General features: G+C 47.1%; 1 pseudogene; it reads left to right on the top strand.

The window, feature by feature from the left end:
* LOC135529387 (netrin receptor DCC-like) overlaps window positions 1-25,000 on the top strand; it is a 197,934-nt pseudogene that overhangs the window by 66,655 nt on the left and 106,279 nt on the right.

The raw sequence follows: 25,000 nt of genomic DNA, 5'->3' as shown, positions 1-25,000 counted from the left end.
TGGTAACTGTTCACAGGTGAGACTTCTGGTACCTGTTCACAGGTGAGACTTCTGGTACCTGTTCACAGGTGAGACCTCTGGTAACTGTTCACAGGTGAGACTTCTGGTAACTGTTCACAGGTGAGACTTCTGGTAACTGTTCACAGGTGAGACTTCTGGTAACTGTTCACAGGTGAGACTTCTGGTACCTGTTCACAGGTGAGACTTCTGGTAACTGTTCACAGGTGAGACTTCTGGTAACTGTTCACAGGTGAGACTTCTGGTAACTGTTCACAGGTGAGACTTCTGGTACCTGTTCACAGGTGAGACTTCTGGTAACTGTTCACAGGTGAGACTTCTGGTAACTGTTCACAGGTGAGACTTCTGGTACCTGTTCACAGGTGAGACTTCTGGTACCTGTTCACAGGTGAGACTTCTGGTACCTGTTCACAGGTGAGACTTCTGGTACCTGTTTTTCTATCCTTCCCCTGATCTGTGCCTCGACACAATCCTGTCTTGGGCTCTACGGACAATTCCTTCGACCCCATGGTTTGGTTTTTGTGGGACCTTATATAGACAGGTGTGTGCCTTTCCAAATCATGTCCAATCAGTTGAATTTACCACAGGTGGACTCCAATCAAGTTGTAGAAACATCTCAACGATGATCAATGGAAACAGGATGCAGCTGAGCTCAATTTAGAGTCTCATAGCAAAGGGTCTGAATACTTATGTAAATGTAAAAATGTGTTTTTTCACTTTGTCATTATGGGGTCATGTGTAGACTGCTGAGTTATTGTTGTTGTTTTAGAAGAAGGCTGTAATGTAACAACATGTGGAAACAGTCAACGGGTCTGAATACATTCTGAAAGCACCTGTCAGATATTACACATGAAAAAATGTATGTTTTTTCATCTCACACATAAAAGCTGCATGTTTTAATACCTATCTGGTTTACGCTAGAGAGGCTAAATTAATTATTATTATTATTACAATGAATGATTATTTATTGTTTCTGCAGTTTAGTTATTATGCATACTTCATGGTGTGATTAATGATTTATATTAATTCAATATGTTGTGAAACCAGACAGCAAACCAACCGTCTGTATATGTCTGTCTCCCAAATGGCACCCCATTCCCTATATAGTACAATATGGGCCCTGGTCAAAAGTAGTGCACTAATGTAGAGAACAGGGTGCCATGTGGGTCAAAAGTAGTGCACTATATGGGGAATAGGGTGCCATTTGGGACGAACCAGTGTTTTCTTAATAGGAGACTCGGCTGATATTGTTTGAAGACGAAAATAGATTGTTACATTTGCGGCGGCTGCATCTAAGGCAGAGACAGACAGGAGGGGGGGATACCTGGCGTCAGGGTTATTAAGGGAGGGGGGATACCTGGCCTCAGGGTTATTAAGGGGGGATACCTGGCCTCAGGGTTATTAAGAGGGGGGGGTACCTGGCCTCAGGGTTATTAAGGGGGGGATACCTGGCCTCAGGGTTATTAAGGGGGGGATACCTGGCCTCAGGGTTATTAAGAGGGGGGATACCTGGCCTCAGGGTTATTAAGAGGGGGATACCTGGCCTCAGGGTTATTAAGAGGGGGGATACCTGGCCTCAGGGTTATTAAGAGGGGGGGGGATACCTGGCCTCAGGGTTATTAAGAGGGGGGATACCTGGCCTCAGGGTTATTAGAGGGGGGATACCTGGCCTCAGGGTTATTAAGAGGGGGGGGGATACCTGGCCTCAGGGTTATAAGAGGGGGATACTGGCCTCAGGGTTATTAAGAGGGGGGGATACCTGGCCTCAGGGTTATTAAGAGGGGGATACCTGGCCTCAGGGTTATTAAGAGGGGGGATACCTGGCCTCAGGGTTATTAAGAGGGGGGATACCTGGCCTCAGGGTTATTAAGGGGGGGGGGGGATACCTGGCCTCAGGGTTATTAAGGGGGGATACCTGGCCTCAGGGTTATTAAGGGGGGGGATACCTGGCCTCAGGGTTATTAAGAGGGGGATACCTGGCCTCAGGGTTATTAAGAGGGGGGATACCTGGCCTCAGGGTTATTATGAGGGGGGATACCTGGCCTCATACCTGGCCTCAGGGTTATTAAGAGGGGGGATACCTGGCCTCAGGGTTATTATGAGGGGGGATACCTGGCCTCAGGGTTATTAAGGGGGGGGATACCTGGCCTCAGGGTTATTAAGAGGGGGGATACCTGGCCTCAGGGTTATTAAGAGGGGGGGATACCTGGCCTCAGGGTTATTAAGAGGGGGGGATACCTGGATACCTGGCCTCAGGGTTATTAAGAGGGGGGATACCTGGCCTCAGGGTTATTAAGGGGGGGGGATACCTGGCCTCAGGGTTATTAAGAGGGGAGGATACCTGGCCTCAGGGTTATTAAGGGGGGGTACCTGGCCTCAGGGTTATTAAGAGGGGGGGGGGGGACCTGGCCTCAGGGTTATTAAGAGGGGGGGGATACCTGGCCTCAGGGTTATTAAGGGGGGGATACCTGGCCTCAGGGTTATTAAGAGGGGGGGGATACCTGGCCTCAGGGTTATTAAGGGGGGGATACCTGGCCTCAGGGTTATTAAGGGGGGGATACCTGGCCTCAGGGTTATTAAGAGGGGGGGATACCTGGCCTCAGGGTTATTAAGGGGGGGATACCTGGCCTCAGGGTTATTAAGAGGGGGATACCTGGCCTCAGGGTTATTAAGGGGGGATACCTGGCCTCAGGGTTATTAAGAGGGGGGATACCTGGCCTCAGGGTTATTAAGGGGGGGATACCTGGCCTCAGGGTTATTAAGAGGGGGGGGGTACCTGGCCTCAGGGTTACCTGGCCTCAGGGTTATTAAGAGGGGGGGATACCTGGCCTCAGGGTTATTAAGAGGGGGGGGGGATACCTGGCCTCAGGGTTATTAAGAGGGGGGGATACCTGGCCTCAGGGTTATTAAGAGGGGGGATACCTGGCCTCAGGGTTATTAAGAGGGGGGATACCTGGCCTCAGGGTTATTAAGAGGGGGATACCTGGCCTCAGGGTTATTAAGGGGGGGGATACCTGGCCTCAGGGTTATTAAGAGGGGGGATACCTGGCCTCAGGGTTATTAAGGGGGGGGGATACCTGGCCTCAGGGTTATTAAGAGGGGGATACCTGGCCTCAGGGTTATTAAGAGGGGGGATACCTGGCCTCAGGGTTATTAAGGGGGATACCTGGCCCCAGGGTTATTAAGGGGGATACCTGGCCTCAGGGTTATTAAGGGGGGATACCTGGCCTCAGGGTTATTAAGAGGGCGGGGGGATACCTGGCCTCAGGGTTATTAAGAGGGGGATACCTGGCCTCAGGGTTATTAAGAGGGGGGATACCTGGCCTCAGGGTTATTAAGAGGGGGGATACCTGGCCTCAGGGTTATTAAGAGGGGGTGATACCTGGCCTCAGGGTTATTAAGAGGGGGGTACCTGGCCTCAGGGTTATTAAGGGGGGGATACCTGGCCTCAGGGTTATTAAGAGGGGGGGATACCTGGCCTCAGGGTTATTAAGGGGGGATACCTGGCCTCAGGGTTATTAAGGGGGGGGATACCTGGCCTCAGGGTTATTAAGGGGGGGGATACCTGGCCTCAGGGTTATTAAGGGGGATACCTGGCCTCAGGGTTATTAAGAGGGGGATACCTGGCCTCAGGGTTATTAGGGGGGATACCTGGCCTCAGGGTTATTAAGGGGGGGGGATACCTGGCCTCAGGGTTATTAAGGGGGGGATACATGGCCTCAGGGTTATTAAGAGGGGGATACCTGGCCTCAGGGTTATTAAGAGGGGGATACCTGGCCTCAGGGTTATTAAGAGGGGGGATACCTGGCCTCAGGGTTATTAAGAGGGGGGGGATACCTGGCCTCAGGGTTATTAAGAGGGGGGATACCTGGCCTCAGGGTTATTAAGGGGGGGATACCTGGCCTCAGGGTTATTAAGAGGGGGATACCTGGCCTCAGGGTTATTAAGAGGGGGATACCTGGCCTCAGGGTTATTAAGAGGGGGGATACCTGGCCTCAGGGTTATTAAGAGGGGGGATACCTGGCCTCAGGGTAATTAAGAGGGGGATACCTGGCCTCAGGGTTATTAAGAGGGGGGGATACCTGGCCTCAGGGTTATTAAGAGGGGGGATACCTGGCCTCAGGGTTATTAAGAGGGGGGTACCTGGCCTCAGGGTTATTAAGAGGGGGGGATACCTGGCCTCAGGGTTATTAAGAGGGGGATACCTGGCCTCAGGGTTATTAAGAGGGGGATACCTGGCCTCAGGGTTATTAAGAGGGGGGATACCTGGCCTCAGGGTTATTAAGAGGGGGGGTACCTGGCCTCAGGGTTATTAAGAGGGGGGGATACCTGGCCTCAGGGTTATTAAGAGGGGGGGATACCTGGCCTCAGGGTTATTAAGAGGGGGATACCTGGCCTCAGGGTTATTAAGAGGGGGGATACCTGGCCTCAGGGTTATTAAGAGGGGGGGATACCTGGCCTCAGGGTTATTAAGAGGGGGGATACCTGGCCTCAGGGTTATTAAGAGGGGGGGGATACCTGGCCTCAGGGTTATTAAGAGGGGGGATACCTGGCCTCAGGGTTATTAAGGGGGGGATACCTGGCCTCAGGGTTATTAAGAGGGGGGGGATACCTGGCCTCAGGGTTATTAAGAGGGGGGGATACCTGGCCTCAGGGTTATTAAGAGGGGGGATACCTGGCCTCAGGGTTATTAAGGGGGGATACCTGGCCTCAGGGTTATTAAGGGGGGGATACCTGGCCTCAGGGTTATTAAGGGGGGGGCAGGTGAGCTCCACACACCACAACAGAGATAACTACTTGTTCATTTTACTGACCTATGGTATTATTTCAATTCCAATACTGAATGTGGATGGACAGAATATTCCTTATTATTGTTTAGTGATTCAGATGGGTTCCTGGTCTTAAAGGAAAGTGTGTGTGTGCTCTACTAATCCTAGGGTGTGTCCTCAATGGCACCTTATTCCCTATATAGTATACTACTTTTGACCAGAGCTTGTCTGTCCCTCTCTCTGTCTCTGTCTCCATATGTCCGTCTGTCTGTCTGTGTCCCTCCGTGCTGATGTACTCACCCACAATCACCTGTAGAGAATAGTGATGTACTCACCCACAATCACCTGTAGAGAATAGTGATGTACTCACCCACAATCACCTGTAGAGAATAGTGATGTACTCACCCACAATCACCTGTAGAAAATAGTGATTTACTCACCCACAATCACCTGTAGAGAATAGTGATTTACTCACCCACAGTCACCTGTAGAGAATAGTGATGTACGTCACCTGTAGAGAATAGTGATGTACTCACCCACAATCATCTGTAGAGAATAGTGATGATGTACTCACCCACAATCACCTGTAGAGAATAGTGATGATGTACTCACCCACTGATCGTTTCTCTGTAATGCAACAATGAATATTCAGCCTTTGAATGTGCAGAAACTGCCACTAACAATGAACACAGAGAGACAGACACTGTAGGGTGTTTAACATGTCTCTGTGATGTTGTTGTGTTCACCCCTGCGTTTACAGACTCGGGTTTGTGATAAGTACTGTTTTCATTAACATCTATGTGTCGTTGTGTTTCTTTAAAAATGTCTTTCTGACGTTGTTGTGCGTCTCTGTCTCAGGGCTGGAGAAAGGCAGTCAGTACAGATGTTTTAGTTGTGTTTAACATGTCTTTCACAACATCCTCTCCTCTCAGGGCTGGAGAAAGGCAGTCAGTACAGATGTTTTAGTTGTGTTTAACATGTCTTTCACAACATCCTCTCCTCTCAGGGCTGGAGAAAGGCAGTCAGTACAGATGTTTTAGTTGTGTTTAACATGTCTTTCACAACATCCTCTCCTCTCAGGCCTGGAGAAAGGCAGTCAGTACAGATGTTTTAGTTGTGTTCAACATGTCTTTCACAACATCCTCTCCTCTCAGGGCTGGAGAAAGGCAGTCAGTACAGTTTCCAGGTCTCTGCCATGACAGCTAACGGCACGGGCCCGGCCAGCGAGTGGTTCACCGCCGAGACGCCAGAGAATGACCTTGATGGTAAAGACACAAAAACACTTCATTCCATCTCTTCCCTCTGCTTCTCAAATGACATCCTCTTTTGACAAGATCCCCAGAGACACTGGACAAAAGTAGTGCCCTAAGAAATAGGATGTCATTAGGGACACAACCCTACCCTCTTCCTCCTCTACTACCATGTCTCTGTTCTCCTCTTCCTCCTCTACTACCATGTCTCTATTTCCCTCTTCCTCTACTACCATGTCTCTGTTCTCCTCTTCCTCCTCTACTACCATGTCTCTATTCTCCTCTTCCTCTACTACCATGTCTCTGTTCTCCTCTTCCTCTACTACCATGTCTCTGTTCTCCTCTTCCTCTACTACCATGTCTCTGTTCTCCTCTTCCTCCTCTACTACCATGTCTCTGTTCTCCTCTTCCTCTACTACCATGTCTCTGTTCTCCTCTTCCTCCTCTACTACCATGTCTCTGTTCTCCTCTTCCTCTACTACCATGTCTCTATTTCCCTCTTCTTCCTCTACTACCATGTCTCTGTTCTCCTCTTCCTCTACTACCATGTCTCTATTCCCCTCTTCCTCTACTACCATGTCTCTGTTCTCCTCTTCCTCCTCTACTACCATGTCTCTGTTCTCCTCTTCCTCCTCTACTACCATGTCTCTATTCTCCTCTTCCTCTACTACCATGTCTCTGTTCTCCTCTTCCTCTACTACCATGTCTCTGTTCTCCTCTTCCTCCTCTACTACCATGTCTCTGTTCTCCTCTTCCTCCTCTACTACCATGTCTCTGTTCTCCTCTTCCTCTCACTACCATGTCTCTGTTCTCCTCTTCCTCCTCTACTACCATGTCTCTGTTCTCCTCTTCCTCTACTACCATGTCTCTGTTCTCCTCTTCCTCCTCTACTACCATGTCTCTGTTCTCATCTTCCTCCTCTACTACCATGTCTCTGTTCTCCTCTTCCTCCTCTACTACCATGTCTCTGTTCTCCTCTTCCTCTACTACCATGTCTCTGTTCTCCTCTTCCTCCTCTACTACCATGTCTCTGTTCTCCTCTTCCTCCTCTACTACCATGTCTCTGTTCTCCTCTTCCTCCTCTACTACCATGTCTCTATTCCCCTCTTCCTCTACTACCATGTCTCTATTCCCCTCTTCCTCTACTACCATGTCTCTGTTCTCCTCTTCCTCCTCTACTACCATGTCTCTGTTCTCCTCTTCCTCCTCTACTACCATGTCTCTGTTCTCCTCTTCCTCTACTACCATGTCTCTGTTCTCCTCTTCCTCTACTACCATGTCTCTGTTCTCCTCTTCCTCCTCTACTACCATGTCTCTATTCTCCTCTTCCTCTACTACCATGTCTCTGTTCTCCTCTTCCTCCTCTACTACCATGTCTCTGTTCTCCTCTTCCTCCTCTACTACCATGTCTCTGTTCTCCTCTTCCTCCTCTACTACCATGTCTCTGTTCTCCTCTTCCTCCTCTACTACCATGTCTCTGTTCTCCTCTTCCTCTACTACCATGTCTCTGTTCTCATCTTCCTCTACTACCATGTCTCTGTTCTCCTCTTCCTCCTCTACTACCATGTCTCTGTTCTCCTCTTCCTCTACTACCATGTCTCTGTTCTCCTCTTCCTCTACTACCATGTCTCTGTTCTCCTCTTCCTCTACTACCATGTCTCTGTTCTCCTCTTCCTCTACTACCATGTCTCTGTTCTCCTCTTCCTCCTCTACTACCATGTCTCTGTTCTCCTCTTCCTCCTCTACTACCATGTCTCTGTTCTCCTCTTCCTCCTCTACTACCATGTCTCTATTCTCCTCTTCCTCTACTACCATGTCTCTGTTCTCCTCTTCCTCCTCTACTACCATGTCTCTGTTCTCCTCTTCCTCCTCTACTACCATGTCTCTATTCCCCTCTTCCTCTACTACCATGTCTCTATTCCCCTCTTCCTCTACTACCATGTCTCTGTTCTCCTCTTCCTCCTCTACTACCATGTCTCTGTTCTCCTCTTCCTCCTCTACTACCATGTCTCTGTTCTCCTCTTCCTCTACTACCATGTCTCTGTTCTCCTCTTCCTCTACTACCATGTCTCTGTTCTCCCTCTTCCTCCTCTACTACCATGTCTCTATTCTCCTCTTCCTCTACTACCATGTCTCTGTTCTCCTCTTCCTCCTCTACTACCATGTCTCTGTTCTCCTCTTCCTCCTCTACTACCATGTCTCTGTTCTCCTCTTCCTCCTCTACTACCATGTCTCTGTTCTCCTCTTCCTCCTCTACTACCATGTCTCTGTTCTCCTCTCCTCCTCTACTACCATGTCTCTGTTCTCATCTTCCTCTACTACCATGTCTCTGTTCTCCTCTTCCTCCTCTACTACCATGTCTCTGTTCTCCTCTTCCTCTACTACCATGTCTCTGTTCTCCTCTTCCTCTACTACCATGTCTCTGTTCTCCTCTTCCTCTACTACCATGTCTCTGTTCTCCTCTCTTCCTCTACTACCATGTCTCTGTTCTCCTCTTCCTCCTCTACTACCATGTCTCTGTTCTCCTCTTCCTCCTCTACTACCATGTCTCTGTTCTCCTCTTCCCTCCTCTACTACCATGTCTCTATTCTCCTCTTCCTCTACTACCATGTCTCTGTTCTCCTCTTCCTCCTCTACTACCATGTCTCTGTTCTCCTCTTCCTCCTCTACTACCATGTCTCTGTTCTCCTCTTCCTCCTCTACTACCATGTCTCTGTTCTCCTCTTCCTCCTCTACTACCATGTCTCTGTTCTCCTCTTCCTCTACTACCATGTCTCTGTTCTCCCTCTTCCTCTACTACCATGTCTCTGTTCTCCTCTTCCTCCTCTACTACCATGTCTCTGTTCTCCTCTTCCTCCTCTACTACCATGTCTCTGTTCTCCTCTTCCTCTACTACCATGTCTCTGTTCTCCTCTTCCTCCTCTACTACCATGTCTCTGTTCTCCTCTTCCTCCTCTACTACCATGTCTCTGTTCTCCTCTTCCTCCTCTACTACCATGTCTCTGTTCTCCTCTTCCTCCTCTACTACCATGTCTCTGTTCTCCTCTTCCTCCTCTACTACCATGTCTCTGTTCTCCTCTTCCTCTACTACCATGTCTCTGTTCTCCTCTTCTTCCTCTACTACCATGTCTCTGTTCTCCTCTTCCTCCTCTACTACCATGTCGCTGTTCTCCTCTTCCTCTACTACCATGTCTCTGTTCTCCTCTTCCTCCTCTACTACCATGTCTCTGTTCTCCTCTTCCTCTACTACCATGTCTCTGTTCTCCTCTTCCTCCTCTACTACCATGTCTCTGTTCTCCTCTTCCTCCTCTACTACCATGTCTCTGTTCTCCTCTTCCTCCTCTACTACCATGTCTCTATTCCCCTCTTCCTCTACTACCATGTCTCTGTTCTCCTCTTCCTCTACTACCATTTCTCTGTTCTCCTCTTCCTCCTCTACTACCATGTCTCTATTCCCCTCTTCCTCTACTACCATGTCTCTGTTCTCCTCTTCCTCTACTACCATGTCTCTGTTCTCCTCTTCCTCCTCTACTACCATGTCTCTGTTCTCCTCTTCCTCTACTACCATGTCTCTGTTCTCCTCTTCCTCCTCTACTACCATGTCTCTGTTCTCCTCTTCCTCCTCTACTACCATGTCTCTATTCCCCTCTTCCTCTACTACCATGTCTCTATTCCCCTCTTCCTCTACTACCATGTCTCTGTTCTCCTCTTCCTCTACTACCATGTCTCTGTTCTCCTCTTCCTCTACTACCATGTCTCTATTCCCATCTTCCTCCTCTACTACCATGTCTCTGTTCTCCTCTTCCTCCTCTACTACCATGTCTCTGTTCTCCTCTTCCTCCTCTACTACCATGTCTCTGTTCTCCTCTTCCTCTACTACCATGTCTCTGTTCTCCTCTTCCTCTACTACCATGTCTCTATTCCCATCTTCCTCCTCTACTACCATGTCTCTGTTCTCCTCTTCCTCCTCTACTACCATGTCTCTATTCCCCTCTTCCTCTACTACCATGTCTCTGTTCTCCTCTTCTTCCTCTACTACCATGTCTCTGTTCTCCTCTTCCTCCTCTACTACCATGTCTCTGTTCTCCTCTTCTTCCTCTACTACCATGTCTCTGTTCTCCTCCTGTTCCTCTACTACCATGTCTCTGTTCTCCTCTTCCTCCTCTACTACCATGTCTCTGTTCTCCTCTTCCTCCTCTACTACCATGTCTCTATTCCCTCTTCCTCCTCTACTACCATGTCTCTGTTCTCCTCTTCCTCCTCTACTACCATGTCTCTGTTCTCCTCTTCCTCTCTACTACCATGTCTCTATTCTCCTCTTCCTCCTCTACTACCATGTCTCTGTTCTCCTCTTCCTCCTCTACTACCATGTCTCTATTCCCATCTTCCTCCTCTACTACCATGTCTCTGTTCTCCTCTTCTTCCTCTACTACCATGTCTCTGTTCTCCTCTTCCTCCTCTACTACCATGTCTCTGTTCTCCTCTTCCTCTACTACCATGTCTCTATTTCCCTCTTCCTCCTCTACTACCATGTCTCTGTTCTCCTCTTCTTCCTCTACTACCATGTCTCTGTTCTCCTCTTCCTCCTCTACTACCATGTCTCTGTTCTCCTCTTCCTCTACTACCATGTCTCTATTCCCATCTTCCTCCTCTACTACCATGTCTCTGTTCTCCTCTTCTTCCTCTACTACCATGTCTCTGTTCTCCTCTTCTTCCTCTACTACCATGTCTCTGTTCTCCTCTTCTTCCTCTACTACCATGTCTCTGTTCTCCTCTTCCTCTACTACCATGTCTCTGTTCTCCTCTTCCTCTACTACCATGTCTCTGTTCCCCTCTTCCTCTACCTACCATGTCTCTGTTCTCCTCTTCCTCTACTACCATGTCTCTATTTCCCTCTTCCTCCTCTACTACCATGTCTCTATTTCCCTCTTCCTCCTCTACTACCATGTCTCTGTTCTCCTCTTCCTCTACTACCATGTCTCTGTTCTCCTCTTCCTCTACTACCATGTCTCTATTTCCCTCTTCCTCCTCTACTACCATGTCTCTGTTCTCCTCTTCCTCTACTACCATGTCTCTGTTCTCCTCTTCCTCTACTACCATGTCTCTGTTCTCCTCTTCCTCTACTACCATGTCTCTATTTCCCTCTTCCTCCTCTACTACCATGTCTCTGTTCTCCTCTTCCTCCTCTACTACCATGTCTCTGTTCTCCTCTTCCTCTACTACCATGTCTCTGTTCTCCTCTTCCTCTACTACCATGTCTCTATTCCCCTCTTCCTCTACTACCATGTCTCTGTTCTCCTCTTCCTCTACTACCATGTCTCTGTTCTCCTCTTCCTCTACGACCATGTCTCGATTCCCATCTTCCTCCTCTAGTACCATGTCTCTATTCCCCTCTTCCTCCTCTACTACCATGTCTCTATTCTCCTCTTCCTCCTCTACTACCATGTCTCTGTTCTCCTCTTCCTCTACTACCATGTCTCTGTTCTCCTCTTCCTCCTCTACTACCATGTCTCTGTTCTCATCTTCCTCCTCTACCCATGTCTCTGTTCCCATCTTCCTCCTCTACTACCATGTCTCTGTTCTCCTCTTCCTCCTCTACTACCATGTCTCTGTTCTCATCTTCCTCCTCTACTACCATGTCTCTATTCCCTCTTCCTCCTCTACTACCATGTCTCTGTTCTCCTCTTCCTCCTCTACTACCATGTCTCTATTCCCCTCTTCCTCCTCTACTACCATGTCTCTGTTCTCCTCTTCCTCTACTACCATGTCTCTGTTCTCCTCTTCCTCTACTACCATGTCTCTGTTCCCCTCTTCCTCTACTACCATGTCTCTGTTCTCCTCTTCCTCTACTACCATGTCTCTATTTCCCTCTTCCTCCTCTACTACCATGTCTCTGTTCTCCTCTTCCTCCTCTACTACCATGTCTCTGTTCTCCTCTTCCTCTACTACCATGTCTCTGTTCTCCTCTTCCTCTACTACCATGTCTCTATTTCCCTCTTCCTCCTCTACTACCATGTCTCTGTTCTCCTCTTCCTCTACTACCATGTCTCTGTTCTCCTCTTCCTCTACTACCATGTCTCTGTTCTCCACTCTTCCTCCCTCTTCCTCCTCTACTACCATGTCTCTGTTCTCCTCTTCCTCCTCTACTACCATGTCTCTATTCCCTACTACCATGTCTCTGTTCTCCTCTTCTCTACTACCATGTCTCTATTCCCCTCTTCCTCTACTACCATCTTCCTCCTCTACTACCATGTCTCTGTTCTCCTCTTCCTCTACGACCATGTCTCTGATTCCCATCTTCCTCCTCTAGTACCATGTCTCTATTCCCCTCTTCCTCCTCTACTACCATGTCTCTATTCTCCTCTTCCTCCTCTACTACCATGTCTCTGTTCTCCTCTTCCTCTACTACCATGTCTCTGTTCTCCTCTTCCTCCTCTACTACCATGTCTCTGTTCTCATCTTCCTCCTCTACGACCATGTCTCGATTCCCATCTTCCTCCTCTAGTACCATGTCTCTGTTCTCCTCTTCCTCCTCTACTACCATGTCTCTGTTCTCATCTTCCTCCTCTACGACCATGTCTCGATTCCCATCTTCCTCCTCTAGTACCATGTCTCTGTTCTCCTCTTCTTCCTCTACTACCATGTCTCTATTCCCCTCTTCCTCCTCTACTACCATGTCTCTGTTCTCCTCTTCCTCCTCTACTACCATGTCTCTGTTCTCCTCTTCCTCCTCTACGACCATGTCTCTGTTCTCCTCTTCCTCCTCTAGTACCATGTCTCTGTTCTCCTCTTCTTCCTCTACTACCATGTCTCTATTCCCCTCTTCCTCCTCTACTACCATGTCTCTGTTCTCCTCTTCCTCCTCTACTACCATGTCTCTGTTCTCCTCTTCCTCCTCTACTACCATGTCTCTGTTCTCCTCTTCTTCCTCTACTACCATGTCTCTATTCCCCTCTTCCTCCTCTACTACCATGTCTCTGTTCTCCTCTTCCTCCTCTACTACCATGTCTCTGTTCTCCTCTTCCTCCTCTACTACCATGTCTCTGTTCCCCTCTTCCTCCTCTACTACCATGTCTCTATTCCCATCTTCCTCCTCTACTACCATGTCTCTGTTCTCATCTTCCTCCTCTACTACCAAGTCTCTATTCCCATCTTCCTCCTCTACTACTATGTCTATATTCTCCTCTTCCTCCTCTACTACCATGTCTCTATTCCCCTCTTCCTCTACTACCATGTCTCTGTTCTCCTCTTCCTCTACTACCATGTCTCTGTTCTCCTCTTCCTCTACTACCATGTCTCTGTTCTCCTCTTCCTCCTCTACTACCATGTCTCTATTCCCCTCTTCCTCTACTACCATGTCTCTGTTCTCCTCTTCCTCTACTACCAAGTCTCTATTCCCATCTTCCTCCTCTACTACCATGTCTCTGTTCTCCTCTTCCTCCTCTACTACCATGTCTCTATTCCCATCTTCCTCCTCTACTACTATGTCTCTGTTCTCCTCTTCCTCCTCTACTACCATGTCTCTATTCCCATCTTCCTCCTCCACTACCATGTCTCTCTCTGTCTCTATTCCCTGAGGCAGGGCTGGACTCTTGTATTCAGAGTGATTGTTTTAAATATTTAGACAGTGGTGAGGCCAAGGTGTATAAAGAGTTGTAACATATTGAGCATCATACAAACCTGCTGTGCAGTCATCCACTGGCAATGTGATGGGGATGATACTGGACTGTTTGACTGGCAGCCTTCAAACACTAAAATAACAAAATGTCTAGTTTCACTGTCCCAAATGGCAACCTTTTACTAAAGTGGTGCCAACAGGGCCCACGGGTTCCAACAGTGCCCACGGGTGCCAACAGGGCCCACGGGTGCCAACAGGGCCCACGGGTTCCAACAGGGCCCACGGATTCCAACAGGGCCCACGGGTGCCAACAGGGCCCACGGGTGCCAACAGGGCCCACAGGTTCCAACAGGGCCCACCCACGGGTTCCAATAGGGCCCACGGGTTCCAACAGTTCCAACAGGGCCCACGGGTTCCAACAGGGCCCACGGGTGCCAACAGGGCCCACGGGTTCCAACAGGGCCCACAGGTTCCAACAGGGCCCTCGGGTTCCAACAGGGCCCACGGGTTCCAACAGGGCCCAAGGGTGCCAACAGGGCCCACGGGTGCCAACAGGGCCCACAGGTTCCAACAGGGTCCAACAGGGCCCACAGATTCCAACAGGGCCCACGGGTGCCAACAGGGCCCACGGGTTCCAACAAGGCCCACGGGTTCCAACAGGGCCCACGGGTTCCAACAGGGCCCACGGGTTCCAACAGGGCACACGGGTGCCAACAGGGCCCACAGGTTCCAACAGGGCCCACAGGTTCCAACAGGCCCACAGGTGCCAACAGGGCCCACAGGTGCCAACAGGGCCTACAGGTGCCAACAGGGCCCACAGGTACCAACAGGGCCCACTTTAGTGCACTAAATAAGGAATAGAATGCCATTTGGGACTCGGATACTAACTATGCCTGGCGCAACTTAAAAGCATTTTTTTTTGTTTCATATAAATTCTACATAACCTGATTAAGAACCAGCTTTGGCAGCCAGGTATTTAGGAAGGACATGTGACCAGGTCACGGAGGAGAGAGTGGTGAGATAAGGAAGAGATCAATCAGGCAGATGGTTTTAAGAGATGACAAGGGACCTAATGCAATTCTAATGGATTATCACTCAGTAAACTGATATTAACCTGAGAATGTCTTCTCAGCGTCCTCTTTCCTAGAGGATTATCACAAACTGTCGGATCACATTAGCTTTAGTGAGAAGGATGTTAGTACTGTTTCTGATTGGATTGGATTTGATTTGACATTGAAAAAAAACCCACAAATCATTCATACAAGTCGATATACTGTGTGAAAATATCATCAAAGGATAAAAACAAAATGGTGGTCCTGAATATCTCAGTTGGTAGAGCGTGGCGCTTGACAACACGCCAGGATCGTGGGTCAGATTCCCAGGAACCACCCATAGGTTAAATGTGTACATGCATGACTGTATGTACAGTGCCTTGCGAAAGTTTTCGGCCCCCTTGAACTTTGCGACCTTTTGCCACATTTCAGGCTTCAAACATAAAGATATAAAACTCTATTTTTTGTGAATAATCAACAACAAGTGGGACTCAATCATGAAGTGGAACGACATTTATTGGATATTTCAAACTTTTTTAACAAATAAAAAACTGAAAAATTGGGCGTGCAAAATTATTCAGCCCCCTTAAGTTAATACTTTGTAGCGCCACCTTTTGCTGCGATTACAGCTGTAAGTCGCTTGGGGTATGTCTCTATCAGTTTTGCACATCGAGAGACTGAATTTTTTTCCCATTCCTCCTTGCAAAACAGCTCGAGCTCAGTGAGGTTGGATGGAGAGCATTTGTGAACAGCAGTTTTCAGTTCTTTCCACAGATTCTCGATTGGATTCAGGTCTGGACTTTGACTTGGCCATTCTAACACCTGGATATGTTTATTTTTGAACCATTCCATTGTAGATTTTGCTTTATGTTTTGGATCATTGTCTTGTTGGAAGACAAATCTCCGTCCCAGTCTCAGGTCTTTTGCAGACTCCATCAGGTTTTCTTCCAGAATGGTCCTGTATTTGGCTGCATCCATCTTCCCATCAATTTTAACCATCTTCCCTGTCCCTGCTGAAGAAAAGCAGGCCCAAACCATGATGCTGCCACCACCATGTTTGACAGTGGGTATGGTGTGTTTAGGGTGATGAGCTGTGTTGCTTTTACGCCAAACATAACGTTTTGCATTGTTGCCAAAAGTTCCATTTTGGTTTCATCTGACCAGAGCACCTTCTCCCACGTCTCCCATGTGGCTTGTGGCAAACACTTTTTATGGATATCTTTAAGAAATGGCTTTCTTCTTGCCACACTTCCATAAAGGCCAGATTTGTGCAATATAAGACTGATTGTTGTCCTATGGACAGAGTCTCCCACCTCAGCTGTAGATCTCTGCAGTTCATCCAGAGTGATCATGGGTCTCTTGGCTGCATCTCTGATCAGTCTTCTCCTTGTATGAGCTGAAAGTTTAGAGGGACGGCCAGGTCTTGGTAGATTTGCAGTGGTCTGATAATCCTTCCATTTCAATATTATCGCTTGCACAGTGCTCCTTGGGATGTTTAAAGCTTGGGAAATCTTTTTGTATCCAAATCCGGCTTTAAACTTCTTCACAACAGTATCTCGGACCTGCCTGGTGTGTTCCTTGTTCTTCATGATGCTCTCTGCCCTTTTAACGGACCTCTGAGAATATCACAGTGCAGGTGCATTTATACGGAGACTTGATTACACACAGGTGGATTGTATTTATCATCATTAGTCATTTAGGTCAACATTGGATCATTCAGAGATCCTCACTGAACATCTGGAGATAGTTTGCTGCACTGAAAGTAAAGGGGCTGAATAATTTTGCACGCCCAATTTTTCAGTTTTTGATTTGTTAAAAAAGTTTGAAATATCCAATAAATGTCGTTCCACTTCATGATTGTGTCCCACTTGTTGTTGATTCTTCACAAAAAATACAGTTTTATATCTTCATGTTTGAAGCCTGAAATGTGGCAAAAGGTCGCAAAGTTCAAGGGGGCCAAATACTTTCGCAAGGCACTGTATATTATCATTGTTACACAATACCACTGATGAGTCATCAATACACAAGTTCAAACAGGTGCCATTAATACAGGTAACGAGTGGAGGACAGAGGAGAAGAAGTTACAGGTCTGTGAGAGACAGAAAATCTTGCTTGTTTGTAGGTGATCAAATACTTATTTTCCACCATAATTTACAAATAAATTCATTAAAAATCCTACAATGTGATTTTTTTTCTCATTTTGTCTGTCATAGTTGAAGTGTACCTATGATGAAAATTACAGGCCTCTCTCATCTTTTTAAGTGGGAGAACTTGCACAATTGGTGGCTGACTAAATACTTTTTTTGCCCCACTGTATGTAGATATTATCATTGTTACATTTTAGGCCCGTTTCCATGGTGATTCCGTATTATCTGAATCAAATCAAATCAAATGTATTTATAAAGCCCTTCGTACATCAGCTGATATCTCAAAGTGCTGTACAGAAACCCAGCCTAAAACCCCAAACAGCAAGCAATGCAGGTGTAGGAGCACGGTGGCTAGGAAAAACTACCCAAGAAAGGCCAGAACCTAGGAAGAAACCTAGAGAGGAACCAGGCTATGTGGGGTGACCAGTCCTCTTCTGGCTGTGCCGGGTAGAGATTATAACAGAACATGGCCAAGATGTTCAAATGTTCATAGGTGACCAGCAGGATCAAATAATAATAATCACAGTGGTTGTAGAGGTGCAACAGCTCACCACCTAAATGTCAGTTGGCTTTTCATAGCCGATCACTGTATCTGAAACATTCCACTTTGTCTTTCTAGAGAGCCAAGTCCCGAATCAACCGAGTTCCCTCCATGTTCGACCCCTGCCCAACAGCATCATCATGAGCTGGACTCCTCCCCTCAACCCCAACATCCTAGTACGGGGCTACATCATTGGCTACGGAGTAGGAAGTCCCTACGCCGAGACGGTCAGGGTGGACAGTAAGCAGCGATACTACGCCATAGAAAACCTGGGTGAGTTCTCTAGTGGTAGTACTGTATACTGAACATGGTCTGGTTAGGGGTAGTACTGCATACTGAACATGGTACCAGTCTGGTTAGGGGTAGTACTGCATACTGAACATGGTCTGGTTAGTGGTAGTACTGCATACTGAACATGGTCTGGTTAGGGGTAGTACTGTATACTGAACATGGTACCAGTCTGGTTAGGGGTAGTACTACATACTGAACATGGTACCAGTCTGGTTAGGGGTAGTACTGCATACTGAACATGGTACCAGTCTGGTTAGGGGTAGTACTGCAGACTGAACATGGTCTGGTTAGGGGTAGTACTGCATACTGAACATGGTACCAGTCTGGTTAGTGGTAGTACTGTATACTGAACATGGTCTGGTTAGGGGTAGTACTGCATACTGAACATGGTCTGGTTAGTGGTAGTACTGCATACTGAACATGGTACCAGTCTGGTTAGGGGTAGTACTGCATACTGAACATGGTACCAGTCTGGTTAGTGGTAGTACTGCATACTGAACATGGTACCAGTCTGGTTAGGGGTAGTACTGCATACTGAACATGGTACCAGTCTGGTTAGGGGTAGTACTGCATACTGAACATGGTACCAGTCTGGTTAGGGGTAGTACTGCATACTGAACATGGTACCAGTCTGGTTAGTGGTAGTACTGCATACTGAACATGGTCTGGTTAGGGGTAGTACTACATACTGAACATGGTACCAGTCTGGTTAGTGGTAGTACTGCATACTGAACATGGTCTGGTTAGGGGTAGTACTGCATACTGAACATGGTACCAGTCTGGTTAGTGGTAGTACTGCATACTGAACATGGTACCAGTCTGGTTAGTGGTAGTACTGCATACTGAACATGGTACCAGTCTGGTTAGTGGTAGTACTGTATACTGAACATGGTACCAGTCTGGTTAGGGGTAGTACTGCATACTGAACATGGTACCAGTCTGGTTAGGGGTAGTACTGTATACTGAACATGGTACCAGTCTGGTTAGTGGTAGTACTGCATACTGAACATGGTACCAGTCTGGTTAGGGGTAGTACTGCATACTGAACATGGTCTGGTTAGTGGTAGTACTGCATACTGAACATGGTCTGGTTAGGGGTAGTACTGCATACTGAACATGGTACCAGTCTGGTTAGGGGTAGTACTGCATACTGAACATGGTACCAGTCTGGTTAGGGGTAGTACTGCATACTGAACATGGTACCAGTCTGGTTAGGGGTAGTACTGCATACTGAACATGGTACCAGTCTGGTTAGGGGTAGTACTGCATACTGAACATGGTACCAGTCTGGTTAGGGGTAGTACTGCATACTGAACATGGTACCAGTCTGGTTAGTGGTAGTACTGCATACTGAACATGGTACCAGTCTGGTTAGTGGTAGTACTGCATACTGAACATGGTACCAGTCTGGTTAGGGGTAGTACTGTATACTGAACATGGTACCAGTCTGGTTAGTGGTAGTACTGCATACTGAACATGGTCTGGTTAGTGGTAGTACTACATACTGAACATGGTACCAGTCTGGTTAGTGGTAGTACTACATACTGAACATGGTACCAGTCTGGTTAGTGGTAGTACTACATACTGAACATGGTACCAGTCTGGTTAGTGGTAGTACTACATACTGAACATGGTACCAGTCTGGTTAGTGGTAGTACTGCATACTGAACATGGTACCAGTCTGGTTAGGGGTAGTACTGCATACTGAACATGGTCTGGTTAGGGGTAGTACTGCATACTGAACATGGTACCAGTCTGGTTAGTGGTAGTACTGCATACTGAACATGGTCTGGTTAGGGGTAGTACTGTATACTGAACATGGTACCAGTCTGGTTAGGGGTAGTACTACATACTGAACATGGTACCAGTCTGGTTAGGGGTAGTACTACATACTGAACATGGTACCAGTCTGGTTAGTGGTAGTACTGCATACTGAACATGGTCTGGTTAGGGTAGTACTACATACTGAACATGGTACCAGTCTGGTTAGTGGTAGTACTGCATACTGAACATGGTACCAGTCTGGTTAGTGGTAGTACTGCATACTGAACATGGTCTGGTTAGGGGTAGTACTGCATACTGAACATGGTACCAGTCTGGTTAGGGGTAGTACTGCATACTGAACATGGTACCAGTCTGGTTAGTGGTAGTACTGCATACTGAACATGGTACCAGTCTGGTTAGTGGTAGTACTACATACTGAACATGGTACCAGTCTGGTTAGGGGTAGTACTGTATACTGAACATGGTCTGGTTAGGGGTAGTACTGTATACTGAACATGGTACCAGTCTGGTTAGGGGTAGTACTACATACTGAACATGGTACCAGTCTGGTTAGTGGTAGTACTACATACTGAACATGGTACCAGTCTGGTTAGGGGTAGTACTGCATACTGAACATGGTCTGGTTAGTGGTAGTACTACATACTGAACATGGTACCAGTCTGGTTAGTGGTAGTACTACATACTGAACATGGTACCAGTCTGGTTAGTGGTAGTACTGCATACTGAACATGGTACCAGTCTGGTTAGTGGTAGTACTGCATACTGAACATGGTACCAGTCTGGTTAGTGGTAGTACTGAACATGGTACCAGTCTGGTTAGGGGTAGTACTGCATACTGAACATGGTACCAGTCTGGTTAGTGGTAGTACTGCATACTGAACATGGTCTGGTTAGTGGTAGTACTACATACTGAACATGGTCTGGTTAGGGGTAGTACTGCATACTGAACATGGTACCAGTCTGGTTAGGGGTAGTACTGCATACTGAACATGGTCTGGTTAGGGGTAGTACTGCATACTGAACATGGTCTGGTTAGTGGTAGTACTGCATACTGAACATGGTCTGGTTAGTGGTAGTACTGCATACTGAACATGGTACCAGTCTGGTTAGTGGTAGTACTGCATACTGAACATGGTCTGGTTAGGGGTAGTACTGCAGACTGAACATGGTCTGGTTAGGGTAGTACTGTATACTGAACATGGTACCAGTCTGGTTAGGGGTAGTACTACATACTGAACATGGTACCAGTCTGGTTAGTGGTAGTACTGCATACTGAACATGGTCTGGTTAGGGGTAGTACTGCATACTGAACATGGTACCAGTCTGGTTAGGGGTAGTACTGCATACTGAACATGGTCTGGTTAGTGGTAGTACTGCATACTGAACATGGTCTGGTTAGTGGTAGTACTGCATACTGAACATGGTACCAGTCTGGTTAGGGGTAGTACTGCATACTGAACATGGTCTGGTTAGGGGTAGTACTGCATACTGAACATGGTACCAGTCTGGTTAGGGGTAGTACTGCATACTGAACATGGTCTGGTTAGGGGTAGTACTGCATACTGAACATGGTCTGGTTAGGGGTAGTACTACATACTGAACATGGTACCAGTCTGGTTAGTGGTAGTACTGCATACTGAACATGGTACCAGTCTGGTTAGTGGTAGTACTGCATACTGAACATGGTACCAGTCTGGTTAGGGGTAGTACTGCATACTGAACATGGTACCAGTCTGGTTAGGGGTAGTACTGCATACTGAACATGGTCTGGTTAGGGGTAGTACTGCATACTGAACATGGTACCAGTCTGGTTAGTGGTAGTACTGTATACTGAACATGGTACCAGTCTGGTTAGGGGTAGTACTACATACTGAACATGGTACCAGTCTGGTTAGGGGTAGTACTGCATACTGAACATGGTACCAGTCTGGTTAGGGGTAGTACTACATACTGAACATGGTACCAGTCTGGTTAGTGGTAGTACTGCATACTGAACATGGTACCAGTCTGGTTAGTGGTAGTACTGCATACTGAACATGGTACCAGTCTGGTTAGTGGTAGTACTGCATACTGAACATGGTCTAGTTAGTGGTAGTACTACATACTGAACATGGTACCAGTCTGGTTAGTGGTAGTACTGCATACTGAACATGGTCTGGTTAGTGGTAGTACTGCAGACTGAACATGGTCTAGTTAGTGGTAGTACTACATACTGAACATGGTACCAGTCTGGTTAGTGGTAGTACTGCATACTGAACATGGTACCAGTCTGGTTAGGGGTAGTACTACATACTGAACATGGTACCAGTCTGGTTAGTGGTAGTACTGCATACTGAACATGGTACCAGTCTGGTTAGTGGTAGTACTGCATACTGAACATGGTCTGGTTAGTGGTAGTACTGCATACTGAACATGGTCTGGTTAGTGGTAGTACTGCATACTGAACATGGTACCAGTCTGGTTAGGGTAGTACTGCATACTGAACATGGTCTGGTTAGGGTAGTACTGCATACTGAACATGGTCTGGTTAGTGGTAGTACTGCATACTGAACATGGTACCAGTCTGGTTAGTGGTAGTACTGCATACTGAACATGGTCTGGTTAGGGGTAGTACTGCATACTGAACATGGTCTGGTTAGGGGTAGTACTGCATACTGAACATGGTACCAGTCTGGTTAGTGGTAGTACTGCAGACTGAACATGGTCTGGTTAGTGGTAGTACTGCATACTGAACATGGTCTGGTTAGGGGTAGTACTACATACTGAACATGGTCTGGTTAGGGTAGTACTGCATACTGAACATGGTACCAGTCTGGTTAGGGGTAGTACTGCATACTGAACATGGTACCAGTCTGGTTAGGGGTAGTACTGCATACTGAACATGGTACCAGTCTGGTTAGTGGTAGTACTACATACTGAACATGGTACCAGTCTGGTTAGGGTAGTACTGCATACTGAACATGGTACCAGTCTGGTTAGGGGTAGTACTGCATACTGAACATGGTACCAGTCTGGTTAGTGGTAGTACTGTATACTGAACATGGTACCAGTCTGGTTAGGGGTAGTACTGCATACTGAACATGGTACCAGTCTGGTTAGTGGTAGTACTACATACTGAACATGGTCTAGTTAGGGGTAGTACTGCATACTGAACATGGTCTGGTTAGGGGTAGTACTACATACTGAACATGGTCTGGTTAGTGGTAGTACTACATACTGAACATGGTACCAGTCTGGTTAGGGGTAGTACTACATACTGAACATGGTACCAGTCTGGTTAGGGTAGTACTGCATACTGAACATGGTCTGGTTAGGGGTAGTACTACATACTGAACATGGTACTCTGGTTAGGGGTAGTACTACATACTGAACATGGTCTGGTTAGTGGTAGTACTACATACTGAACATGGTACCAGTCTGGTTAGTGGTAGTACTGCATACTGAACATGGTACCAGTCTGGTTAGGGGTAGTACTGCATACTGAACATGGTACCAGTCTGGTTAGGGGTAGTACTGCATACTGAACATGGTACCAGTCTGGTTAGGGGTAGTACTGCATACTGAACATGGTCTGGTTAGGGGTAGTACTGCATACTGAACATGGTACCAGTCTGGTTAGGGTAGTACTGCATACTGAACATGGTCTGGTTAGGGGTAGTACTACATACTGAACATGGTACCAGTCTGGTTAGTGGTAGTACTACATACTGAACATGGTCTGGTTAGGGTAGTACTGCATACTGAACATGGTCTGGTTAGGGGTAGTACTGCATACTGAACATGGTACCAGTCTGGTTAGGGGTAGTACTGCATACTGAACATGGTCTGGTTAGGGGTAGTACTGCATACTGAACATGGTACCAGTCTGGTTAGGGTAGTACTGCATACTGAACATGGTACCAGTCTGGTTAGTGGTAGTACTGCATACTGAACATGGTACCAGTCTGGTTAGTGGTAGTACTGCATACTGAACATGGTCTGGTTAGGGGTAGTACTGCATACTGAACATGGTACCAGTCTGGTTAGTGGTAGTACTACATACTGAACATGGTACCAGTCTGGTTAGGGGTAGTACTACATACTGAACATGGTACCAGTCTGGTTAGGGGTAGTACTGCATACTGAACATGGTACCAGTCTGGTTAGGGGTAGTACTGCATACTGAACATGGTACCAGTCTGGTTAGGGGTAGTACTGCATACTGAACATGGTACCAGTCTGGTTAGTGGTAGTACTGCATACTGAACATGGTACCAGTCTGGTTAGTGGTAGTACTGTATACTGAACATGGTACCAGTCTGGTTAGGGGTAGTACTACATACTGAACATGGTACCAGTCTGGTTAGGGGTAGTACTACATACTGAACATGGTACCAGTCTGGTTAGGGGTAGTACTACATACTGAACATGGTACCAGTCTGGTTAGGGGTAGTACTGCATACTGAACATGGTACCAGTCTGGTTAGTGGTAGTACTACATACTGAACATGGTCTGGTTAGGGGTAGTACTGCATACTGAACATGGTACCAGTCTGGTTAGTGGTAGTACTGCATACTGAACATGGTACCAGTCTGGTTAGGGGTAGTACTGCATACTGAACATGGTACCAGTCTGGTTAGGGTAGTACTGCATACTGAACATGGTCTGGTTAGTGGTAGTACTATGAACATGGTCTGGTTAGTGGTAGTACTGCATACTGAACATGGTACCAGTCTGGTTAGTGGTAGTACTGCATACTGAACATGGTACCAGTCTGGTTAGGGGTAGTACTGTATACTGAACATGGTCTGGTTAGGGGTAGTACTACATACTGAACATGGTCTAGTTAGGGGTAGTACTGCATACTGAACATGGTCTAGTTAGGGGTAGTACTACATACTGAACATGGTACCAGTCTGGTTAGGGGTAGTACTGCATACTGAACATGGTCTGGTTAGTGGTAGTACTGCATACTGAACATGGTACCAGTCTGGTTAGGGTAGTACTGCATACTGAACATGGTACCAGTCTGGTTAGGGGTAGTACTGCATACTGAACATGGTACCAGTCTGGTTAGTGGTAGTACTGCATACTGAACATGGTACAAGTCTAGTTAGGGGTAGTACTGCATACTGAACATGGTCTGGTTAGTGGTAGTACTGCATACTGAACATGGTACCAGTCTGGTTAGTGGTAGTACTGCATACTGAACATGGTACCAGTCTGGTTAGGGTAGTACTACATACTGAACATGGTACCAGTCTGGTTAGTGGTAGTACTGCATACTGAACATGGTCTGGTTAGGGGTAGTACCATACTGAACATGGTCTGGTTAGGGGTAGTACTGAACATACATACTGTGGTACCAGTCTGGTTAGGGGTAGTACTGCATACTGAACATGGTCTGGTTAGGGGTAGTACTGCATACTGAACATGGTCTGGTTAGGGTAGTACTACATACTGAACATGGTACCAGTCTGGTTAGGGGTAGTACTGTATACTGAACATGGTCTGGTTAGGGGTAGTACTGCATACTGAACATGGTCTGG

Source organism: Oncorhynchus masou, unplaced genomic scaffold (genome assembly GCF_036934945.1).
Source record: "Oncorhynchus masou masou isolate Uvic2021 unplaced genomic scaffold, UVic_Omas_1.1 unplaced_scaffold_1155, whole genome shotgun sequence".
NCBI lineage: Eukaryota > Metazoa > Chordata > Actinopteri > Salmoniformes > Salmonidae > Oncorhynchus > Oncorhynchus masou.
This window is presented reverse-complemented; position numbering and strand designations above follow the sequence as displayed.